This window comes from Thermobia domestica, chromosome 7 (genome assembly GCF_964235325.1).
Source record: "Thermobia domestica chromosome 7, izTheDome1.hap1.1, whole genome shotgun sequence".
Classification (NCBI taxonomy): domain Eukaryota; kingdom Metazoa; phylum Arthropoda; class Insecta; order Zygentoma; family Lepismatidae; genus Thermobia; species Thermobia domestica.
The window spans coordinates 280,939,763-280,952,084 of record NC_137460.1 but is presented as its reverse complement, the minus strand read 5'-3'; positions in this window follow the sequence as shown (position 1 = coordinate 280,952,084).

Genomic DNA, 12,322 nt, shown 5'->3' with positions numbered 1-12,322 from the left:
AGTTTAAGAAGTCATTGTTTCCTATAGGTTAACAGAATATTTCATTATCAGTATCCGAACTTGTAATTTTAAGTATGTTTTAAGTGTATAAGTGTTTTTATAGTATCAGACTATAAAAAACTGACTTTTGGGTATACAGAACACAGGATAGATAGGAAATTAAATTGTCTATTGATTACCGTTTGAATTTTAAAAATCGGTTAATATTTGATGAAGTTATAGCCAATTCGAAATTTCGGGAATTTTTTACGGGTTTATTTTTGAGTTTTCGGGGAAATGTTATTCTTAAAAAAAAGTCTTAGAATTCATTGTGATTATGGTAGTATTTTTATTTTTTCGATTTGTTGAAATTTTGTAGAGATATTGAAAAACGGAAAAATATCCTGTGGGTTATGCAACCATTTATGCATTTTAAAAAATTGGTTATGTTATTGGTATTCATTTGCCGTTTGAATTTTGAAAATCGGTTAACAAATAAGGATGGTATAAGCATTTTTCGTTTTTGCCCCTGAAATTTCAGAAGTTATGCAATCCGCAACACTTGCCCCTATAAGTATGCAACCCGCATTACATATATGGGCTATCCAAAAATGCAATCAGATTGCCAAAATATTCAATAGTAACCAAGATATAGATAATCTTATTGTTATACATTTTGAATTTACCGCTTCTATACTCATGCTCTCTCTAAAGGATTGTATTACGTTTTCTCCCCGAAGGAGACTACGTCACGGATTCAATGACGTCATGTATTACGTTTTCTCCCCAAAGGAGACTACGTCATTGTACAGCTCCCTCTGTCCACTGCTAGCTAGAAGCTCTGTTGAAGGAAGAGGCTAATGCATATATATGTATGTTGATATGAGAACAAGGAAAGAGAATCGGATTAGACAGTCCTGCGCTGGTACTGGAATCGTTCAAATGAATCAGTGACATATCACCTGTTCCGAAGTTGTATGTATTCCTTCTTATTGAGTTTTTAAAGCTAATTACTAACGGATTTTCATGATTCAAGTGTCAAATGAAAGCTTATAAACTGGAGATTAAGATGCAATAAATATATTTTGTGTGGGATTCCAATGTAATATTTTAGATGCAAGTTTTTATGATTTTAAATGTCATAAAAGCATATTCAATCTCACTTTGGGTTATCCCTCTGTGTTAAAGTCAGTGGCGGCTTCATAATTTTTGGTAGTCAGGGGGTGGAGGGGGAAAAGTGTCCTAGAACCTACATATGTACTCTACTTTCAAGTATTACGTTATAACATTATTTATTTCTTTCACTAGACCTTTTTCCAAGGACGCCGATTTCTCTGTAAATTTGGTGGGGGATATTCAAATGCAGAAGATATATATGAGGATTTTAAGATAAATTGCACTCAAATTATGCCAAATATTGTATATTCATAAATACAAAGGGGGCCTACATGAGCTTTGGTGCGCCCGGCCCCCAGGATCGGTGCCCTTGCCTTCTTCCTAGTTAAGCAAACGTAAGCAAATGATTTACTCCCTCGCCCTGATAAGCAAAATTGTTTTTTCCTCAAGATCTATTGTGTTTCGTGAAATAACAGCATGAATTTCCTGATTACTTAACCATTTAAATGAATGTTTTCACTTAGAGCCATCCCATTGATTCGCGTTGCGTAGGACTAAAATAGATTAAGAGTCAATAATGAAGATGAGACTTCCATATCAAACATGAGAGATATGTGGATCGGAGATCTTTCTTTCTTCGAACTTTGGTTTTTCAAATCCATGATGGGAAATTATATTATGAGTACAATTTTCGAAATTAATAGTATACAATCGTATACATATCTTACAAAACGATGTTTTATGCAAAATACTTTGACTCCAAGAATACATTACAATTTGTGAACCTCCCTGGTTCGTTTCTAATCTTGGGGATGTTTTGAGTGAACACAGAGAAGTTACCTCCCACTCACTATCTGAAATGAGTGGGAATATGATGTACAACTAAGCGAGAGATAATATTTCGGTTCATGTTATTATGGGGATTTCTGTAATTAAATAACAACTCCAGATTTCGATAATTGAATTACTGTTGTATTTTCATTACTTTGTGTAAGTACGTGTAAGGTGTCGTGTATGAATTCGGGTAATTAGAAATTGTCAGTTCTAACACTGCATACCAAACATTGAGCCTTCGACTAATGTTTAGAATGTAGCACATACCTCTTGGTGTTCTGTTCTGCTGCTTCTGCAAATGCTGGTCCACCAAAATCTCCTTCCGATCGTCAAAATACAGGCTGGATGGTATCTCGCTGGCGGTCACTCCAAAAGATGGAACGGAGGTTCGAACTAAGAACGGGCTGCGATATGATTTGATTACGCCGAAGTTTTGCGAACGGTCAGCATAATAATATCTCCTCCGTAACGTATGATAAGCTTTCAGAGTTCGTCTTAGCGAAACGTTAACTCGCTTAAGTTAAATAAAGCTGTTTCTAGACATTCTACTAGTTAGAAGTTTTAACGTCAATCTCCGACTTGTAGTCGTTGTTCCGTTTCTCCAAATCTCCGTCTCCGACTGATCTCGACTGATCACTCCTGACTGATCTGATCTCGACTGTCCAACTGCTCCAGTGACCTCTGGTCCTCTCGTTTTTGTAGAACTTCCTGTGACCTGGAATCTGCCGCTTCTGCATGACGTCAGAAGCGTGTGCTCTTTCTTGTCTAGGAAACGCAATGGTTTGCTCATTGTGGTCGACGACTGGCAATGCTTGGAATGCTTCGACTCACAATTCCTGGCAATTCTAACATACCCGACAAGAGTGTCTTGTGTTCACAAACATCTTACAAATTTACTTACAACGAATTCTGCCAATTCTTTTCAATCGGACATTAATTGAATTCTGATTTTAATTTCCTGTAATGAAACAATTTGCTAGAGAAAGCGTACATCATACCATCGTTGCATAAGTATTTCAACATTAAAATGCAATGACTACAATGTTTATGTAATTTGTTTTTCGTGGATTATTATTTCCTGACAATTTGCTGTTTTTATGAATCTAATACTCAAAATCAAAATCTTGAGTATTAGTAATAAAGTAATAAACTTGTTACTTTCCCTGAAGAGTCTAAGTCTTCAATGAGACGGAGGCTCAAGAGCGTAGTGCTTGGAGCGATTGCCTCACTTGTTCTACCTTCCCGTGGCGCGGCCTTGATTCGAGTTGATCCTAAACGAATCATTCGGAAGTCGAAGTCGGAAGATGTTTCCCATTTTTCCAAAACAATTTTGGCCGATTGCAATCTGTCTCACTTGTGAGGGGACAACCCCATGCCGTAAGCGTCGGTGGACCACCGATAAGCAACTAGCGACACGTCCACAATAATTGGCGTTCCCGCAGCCAAAATTTGGTCCCACTTCCGTTTTGAAAATTATACCACTACCGGCAGAGAAGCGACGGAACGCCAACGAACCACAAAATTATTCCCCTAAAGTACGTTAAATCGCCTATATGCGTAATTTCTTTGCATCAAGGTGAGTCTAAAACACTTTTAAAAAAAGTAAAAGAAGTGCCCTGAGCTCGGCATGAAACACCAGCCTTAGGGTTACTAGTTGCGTGTTTTTCCGAATTCGCCACGGAGGCGATTACGAAGACAGCTTGTAGAGTGATAAATCGTTGAAGTCGTTTCAATATTTCTAATCAGAATGCTCCTTTAACCGTGTGTATTTGACAATAACTGTTTGGAATCAGATGAAATGCACTCGTCATGTAATTTTATAACAAAATGACAAGCGTCTATTTACTTTTTTCATAGTTCTCCCATATTCACTTGCTAGTGATCGGTGACAGTTGCCAACCAAATTCATACGATTATACGCACCCATCTCAAGATTTTTCACTTTATGATGCAAAAGCACGAGTTACTCTTGACCCCCGGAGCTCAAGTGTTGTCCTTATAATAACAATTCGTCAGGGAAAATATTATATAATAATAACCGCATGCACGTGACTGGCGATAGTTCGTGTTTGTCCCTTTGCCATTCTCCGTGACAAATCAAAGGAGCGCGGTTCAAAATGAAGTTCTCGCTGTTATGTGGTGGTAACTTCAATACCTCCGATATTTCCTTTGACTTGACGAATCCCTGCCACTCTTGGCACACTAGCGGCAATAATTCGACGCGTCGCTATATCGACAATCGCCGTTTACCGTCAAGTGAGCCACTAGGTATTGGCGACGTTTACGGCATGAGGAAGCTAATAAACAAACAAACCAATAAACAAAATCTAAAGCCTTATAAAAAGTTTTCCCAAAATTTACATGTAGCAAAATCATTTGTTGGTATTCCAAACCTAAATTCACCTTTATTCATAATTTACTTCTATCGAACTTTTGATATGAGGATGATATGTCTGAAACTGTAACAAAGGTCATTAAGACTTTTTCTTTGGCTTTAGTCAGATTTAGCAGTTTTACTTAGCAGTCAGTGAATGTGGATCTGTGATTTCAGAGTTTTAGAGATTTCCTTAAATTTTTCATTTCTACAATAGTTTGAAACTAACACCATTAACGTATCTCTTTCGATATTTCCATAAGTATTGGCTTGGTCACTTCCAGTATATATCAAACAATAAACTACTTACGATGTCTTACTCCATCAATCCGAACTACATTTAATATCCAACAACTCTGTGCATTTTCCCTTAAATCTGCACACTTTCTACTAAGTTAAAACTGACTACTTCCTATTTTCATCTTTTCTTGCTAAAACGAAAGTGTTCTTTAGACAACCTGAAATGATGGCTCTATACTACATTATGTTGCATAGGGCATTTTATGTAGCATCTCATTTGACAGTTGGACAATTTCTTCGTATATTGAAAGCAACAGGGATCAAGTCCTTGTGCACTTACACGAGAAGGAAACAAATTCTTTTTAATTCTTGGAATTGTGCCAATGCACTAGGTCCAGAGAGTTTTCAAATTATTATTATTATTATTATTATTATTATTGACTTAGGTTTTCTTGAATATTAAGCAATATTTCACAAAAAGCTGGTATTTTTAAACAAATGTGTTCGATATCAAGTTTTCATAAAGTAGTCATCTCTCCTATAAATAATTTCAGAGGGGCCGCGGTGGCTCAGTGATAAAGCGTTCATCTTTGGTGCATGGGATTCTTGGTTCGACCCTAGCTCGCACCAAGTGAATTTTGTGGTGGAGAAGCACCATGAAGAAGGGTTTTCTCGGGGTTCTCCCGTTTTCTTCCACTTTCTTCATTCCACCATTTCATTCATTTCTCATCGACACCGTGTCCTTTAGCCTAGCCGGTATAACTGTAGGTCGTAAAATTTAAAGATTTGATTTCAAATAATTCCAACTCAGACAGTTGCAGGGAGTATGTCATTTCGAATAAAACAAACTACTGTATAGAATTCTGAGTATTATTATTTTTATATATACAATTCTAGTGGACCTTACTTTCAAATCGAAGGATAAAAAGACTAAATTCACTCTCTTATTATTATAGATTCATTTCAATTGAAGCAGTTAAAATAGCTGGGAAAAATAGAAAGCCATACCCTATATTCCAGTGTGTCACAACCGGATAACACGGCACATTGGCGTGCCCAGCAAAATGAAGTGTAACGCAAACTTTTACTTATTATTTACAAGAATATTTGTCGAGTTTATTTTATTTATTATTATCAACGATTCTTCCACGGATCAGTTATCTGTATACAGTTAAACAAGTATCACATTGAGTGAATGAGTGTAATTATTTACTTTAAAAGTAAAAGAAAAGTATATTTTCTTGTATATTCTACCGTGAATAACTCATCCGGTTTAAAAAATGGGACTAACAACAAGATTAGCCGATGTGCCAAACACACACCACCCTATAGTCGTGAGTGCCAAAAGTCCTTTTCTACGTCTTGATACCCTAAAGGTTGTTGCCTTCAAAGAGAGAGAGAGAAAACTTAAGTACACTGCACTTACATACTTAAATAAATAAATTATGTAAATAACTGTTTCGTTTTCGGTTTATTATTATTATTATAAATTTCTTAGGAAGTCGACTGCCAAAAATATGCACACTGCTCTCCCGTGCAGCGCCTCGTGTATGATTTTCTGTACACAAACTATATATTCCAAGTTTACTGTGTTCATTCTATACGTGTGTTTGTAATTAGATGCATATGAAGTAGAAGTCAAAATCTAATGCCCACGTTACGTATATGCAAAATCATAGACAAAGAAATTTAAGAACAAAAACATTTATGGCGCTAAAACAAAGGACAAAACTGAAGAAGTACTAGCGGATTGTTGCCCGTAGTGCACAGGTGACAACGGTTAACAGTGTTAAATTTAAACAAATAGTTTTTAATTAAGCACGAATTTAACTCACGGTGTACAGTGTGGAAGGCTCAGGAGTTCGCTGGGATCCTTACAATATCGAACTCCGTGAAATGCACTGCAAACCTGTCCGCAAGCCTCCGAAATATTCAACAGATATTGTGTATTAATACTCATTTCAATGCAAACCTATATAGACCTACGCACTTTAAGACTCAACGAAGGTGCAGACTATTCATGAGTTAAACACTCTCACCCAATGTATTCTCCTAACATGTAAATAAAACAAGATAGAGCAAATCTCAACTCTCTACGATAACCCTGTGCAAACGGGCAAGTGGTCAAAATGTCAATGCAACCTACATCAGAAAATCTATGGCCAAGCTTCTAAATCCGTTAAGTTGCGACAATAACAAAACAGAAAAACAAGTTTAAAAGTGCAAGGTATTGAAGTAAAGGAAATTTCTGCAGAGTCATTCTCTCTAAAGCATCCTCCGATATATTTTATTTCTGCACCATTATTCCAGGTTTCTCCAACCTTCCAATAGAAATTCCACGGTGGAATCTGTGAATTTGGGGTCCCGATGTGCGACGCATATACCGTTGGCTTTTGACCTTCTCACCCTCCACGACGGTTGCGGCTAACAATGTTACCATTCTCTTCTAGGACACGAAATCCAATGGCCATTGTCATTCTGTGGTCCATTGGTCATTCGAAGTCACACTTATACCAGGATAAGGTCCGTTGTGCAACTCTGTGAGAGACTGCAGCAATTTGTTTGACTTCAATACCTTGCACTTTTAAACGTATTTTTCTGTTTTGTTATAGTCGCAACTTAACGGGTTTAGAAGCTTGGCCATAGATTTTCTGATGTAGGTTGTATTGACATTTTGACCACTTGCCCGTTTGCACAGCGTTATCGTAGAGAGTTGAGATTTGCTCTATCTTATTTTATTTAACAATAGCTCTTATACAGTATGCTACTTGACCCCAGGTTCGATTAGCAAATTTTGAGTTGGACTTCGCATGGGATCCTGCGAGTGCCCCGGTGACACAAATTTTTCATTCAAAAGATGCTGGGCTCCCAACACTAATTTGAAAGTTATTGGCTACGTTTCCTTACGGGACCGTTCCCGAAAAATTTGACCCGGAATCCGAATTTGTAATATATAGTATGGAGCTCAATATTTAACTTTTCACGTTTTATCTCCGCAATGGTTGCGATCGAGGATATCCCTTTTCGTGTTATTTTCTTTTGGGACAAGGTATCTAACAGCCATAGTCTCGACTCGAAGTCAAGAGTTTTACTTGGATAGGTTTTCTCGTAAGAGGTAACACCGCAAACAATTTTAACTAGTCTGATCTCGCGAATATAAACGAGAATTCGGACACTAAAGAGCGCGTTATCCCTCACCAGGTAAGATTTTCAGTCAGTTCGAAAAGCAAGTCTCTAATTATTATGAATCTACCATAGAGGTACGCGCTTTAGCCACCTGAAAAGATTAAATTGGAGTTTTTCTATTAATAGAGCGAGATTAAATATGGCGATGAATCGCGAAATACAGAGAGTAGATAGTTAACTAAGCGTATACAATATTGACGATACTGTTTCTGTATATAACATAATCGAGTCGTTCATATTGAAGTATTATAATTACTAAGGGATGAAACTGAAGAAAAACGGAAGTCCAACTATGTATATACAATCATGAATATCTAATAATCAGTCACGTGTGCAGGAACTTATTTCGGAAGGGATCCAAAGCTTTCGAGGGTCCAAACTAAACATACGAATAAGTTATTTTAACATTTGTAAAATCTATTCAAAAATTAGACTAAAGATTAATTAAAACTTGGGATTTATTGAAGGATCAAGGTTCGTGATTTTGATTTTTTGTTACTTCACACACTATACTTAGTGATACGCACGAGATGATACAGAATTTTCGTTACAAGATTCGAGACCAGATAGATCTATTTCAATAGAAAATATATACGGTTTTCGAGACGAGACAGAACTTCGAAACTTTTTTGAGACGAGACATTCTCAAATCTTGTCTCGTGGGCATCACTAACTGTGTTTAAGCATTACTGTAATATGTTGTGTGTGACTCAATTTTTGCAGAGTTGCACTTGCGTTTTTCATTAATATTCAACGCTGTAAACATTAATAGATAAACTATCCAAACCTCTTAATCACATTTGGTTCTAGATAGCCCCCCATAGTCATAGTACTTGTTCATACGTTTAGACACCGATACTATAATTGCGAACCTGTTTTCTTTTCAGATGTTTAGATTGCTTTATACATTTTCTCTCAATGGGGCAGAAACATGGACTTAACCAAAAGGGACGATAAAAGATTGCAGGCTTTTGAAATGTGGACGTGGAGAAGAATATGGATAATTAGAATGTACATTTGATTTCACATAATATGAAGTATGCGTATTTTCTTTAGGGTTTTTGATAATTCTCGGTGCTTTGGATGCAATTCGGGATAAGATATGGAGTAGAAAGGATTACGTTCATTTCCAACATGAATGTTTCCGGTTCTCGAAGTGGCTCAGTAGTAGACCGATCAGTTCTGGTATGTAAGATTCCTGTTTGGATCCTAGCTCTTGTTAAGTGGGCATTTAGCTAGATAAACATCCTATCCGTGTGACTTCTCAGGTTTGTCCCGAACCCGATTTATCTCACGTTCTTCAGTCTACTTTGTCGTTCATCATCACCATCACCTACTCCCATAAACTCAGAGCAGAATTGGACACATCGAACTATAATAATAATAATAATAATAATCTCTATCAAACTAATAATGCTGTGCAGCGCAGAGTTGAGATATTTCTTATTTTTTTTATTAAGTTTACAATTACATCGCCTGACATATTAATAATTTCAACAATATACATAATAACTTCCACTTTATAATTATTTACATTCCAAGAAAACACACTACTCATTTCATGAAAAAAATTCGGAAGTTACTCTGAAACATATTATTTAATTTGAAAAGAAGAATTAACCATTACCATTGAGTGATCTCAACCATTAGTAATTGGTCTGGAAAACCGTACGCATTATTGATGTAAAATTTAAGAAGTATAATATTACTGTTTTCAACATTGACATTAGTATTTTCCCATCCTATTTCGTTCATTGATAGACCTACATCACGAACAGAACTACTAAAGGATATATCAACCCACTGTTCTTGAGAGAAAATACTGTCTTCGATTGAGTACTCTGAGTTCGTATCAACCTTCCTATTACTTGTTGTAAATGAATTCTAATACCGACATCTCTTTCGCTTTTGCTGTGCAAAGCCTTCTTCTTTGGTTTCATCTTTCCTGGAGTTGCTGTTAGTATTCTTGTTCGACCACTCCTCTTTTTCTCACGGTTGGTTTTATTAAGAGGGGTAGGCAGCCTTCGGATAAGGACGGATATTCTGAGTGAATACTAACGCAGTGGAAGATATTGCTGCAAAATATAACATATGTAGTTTCTTGGATAGCTAATATAAGCGAGCTTTGAGGCAGAAGCTCTGATGAACCATGGTCCATACCCTCAGATATGACAGCAACATTCTGTGTGGTAAGGTTGCCTATAGATTTTGCTGGTGAAACGGTGCGTTTCTGTTCAACGAGGGATTTGGACGGTCATTTACTAAAGATATCAGAAATTAGTCTTCTGTAAAAGAAGCACTGTTGAAAGGGTATATTACAGTCTTTTTAAATCGAGATATGATATTCTATTGTGTCATAGCATATACCCGTCCTATATACTCATCAATAGAATGAGGAGAAATAGTTTCTCCTTGGTTATTAATCAGCCAGTCATTGCACACACGATTGTAATGGGTCTTCAGAGGTCCATAAAGCGAAACATCCACCAGATGCAGTTTGACTGGAATGCGGGTTAAAATGTTCATTACACGCTATTTTGGTAAGCATTCTCTACCACAATGATGTTTACGAAGTTTTCGTGGTGTTCGAGGAGCAATATGATTGGATTTTCTTTCGAATATTTTGAAATTCGGTTAATGTGTTCTAAACAAACACCAAATACCTCAGCAATATTCCATGCAGTGATCCTTGTTAATACCAAGCTATGAGGTGATATTTTCGTCAGGAAGAAATTCTTGTACTGTCCTGGGTCCAGGAAGCAAAGTGTTAACATTCATGAAATTTTCTTTCACGTTACCACTGTAGGGTTAAGAACAATGAATGTCACGAGTGTGATGTAGAGAAGAATGCTGGTCAAAAGTGCAGTGAACAAAACCACGTTTAAACTATACTATCTAAATATACAATGCATTATAATCAATTTTACGGACTGTGGTATGAATATTAGTTAGTTGCTGGAATATGCTGTTTAGTGGTAATTGAAACGTGTCTGAAAGTATTGGTAAGGAAGAGTGGAATGCCTTTTCTCAACCAATTCTCTACATAGATAAACGACCGCAAGACCACACGGGCGGATTGTTTGTAGTATTAAAATAAATAGGGCAGCACAGCACAGAATGATCTCGTAGGTGAGTGTAAAAGTATTTGAGCCCAAGTAAGTCTATCCAAAACAAATTTTGTCTGGTGTTTCTGCAGAGCATATACGAACAGTCCTCAATTTTAGTTGAAACATGCCATGAATCATTTCCAAATGTTGTCACAAGGTGACAAAATTCTTCATTTTCGTGAATATATCTTGGGCTTACATATGAAACTACAGGAAACATGGGATAACATCGCACAAATGATATTCCTTTGTCGAACATTCTACTCAAGCACTCGACTTGGCATTGTACGATTTTCATAACGCGCGTAAAAATAGCAGCTGAAATTATGTCATGTCTTGGGACGTGTGATGCTTTACTACTGTGTGGATTGACATGTGTGAAGCCAAACTGGAATGTCGATTAAATGACTTACCACACTCTTTGCATGTGTAAGGTTTTTCTCCTGTGTGGATTAACATGTGTGAAGCCAAATATGAACGTCGATAAAATGCCTTACCACACTCGTGGCATGTGTAGCATCCTTCTCCTTTGTGGATTAACGTGTGTATAGCAAAATCTGAACGTGTACTAAATCCCTTACCACACTCTTGGCACGTGTGTGGTTTTTCTCGTATGTGGATAAACACGTGTCTAACCAAAGATGAACGATGATTAAATCCCTTACCACACTCGTTGCATGTGTAGCATCTTTTTCCTGCGTGGATTAACATGTGTCTAGCCAAACGTGAACGTAAATTAAATCCCCTACCACACTCTTCGCACGTGTGAGGTTTTTCTTCTGTGTGGATTAACATATGTGTAGCCAAATCTGAACGTGCACTAAATCCCTTACCACACTCTTGGCACGTGTGTGGTTTTTCTCCTGTGTGGATTAACACGTGATTAACTAAAGCTGAACGATGAATAAATCCCTTACCACACTCGTGGCATGTGTAGCATCTTTCTCCTGCGTGGATTAACATGTGTCTAGCCAAACCTGAACGTGCAGTAAATACCCTATCAACTTCTTGGCACGTGTGTGGCTTTTCTCCTGTGTGGATTAACTTGTGTGTAGCCAAATGAGCACGATGTTTAAATCCCTGACCACACTCTTGGCACGCGTGAGGTTTTTCTCCTGTGTGGAATAACATGTGTCTAGCCAAATATGAACGTCGAGTAAATGACTTACCGCACTCTTGGCACGTGTGAGGTTTTTCTCCTGTGTGAATCGACAGGTGTGAAGACAAATGGGAACGTTGATTAAATGCCTTACCACACTCTTGGCACGTGTGAGGTTTTTCTCCAGTGTGGATTAACGTGTGTATAGCCAAATCAGAACGTCGTTTAAATCCCTTACCACACTCTTCGCACGCGTGAGGTTTATCTCCTGTGTGGATTAACATGTGTCTAGCCAATCCTGAACGTGCAGTAAATGCCCTATCACACTCTTGGCACGTGTGTGGCTTTTCTCCTGTGTGGATTAACTTGTGTGTAGCCAAATGAGCA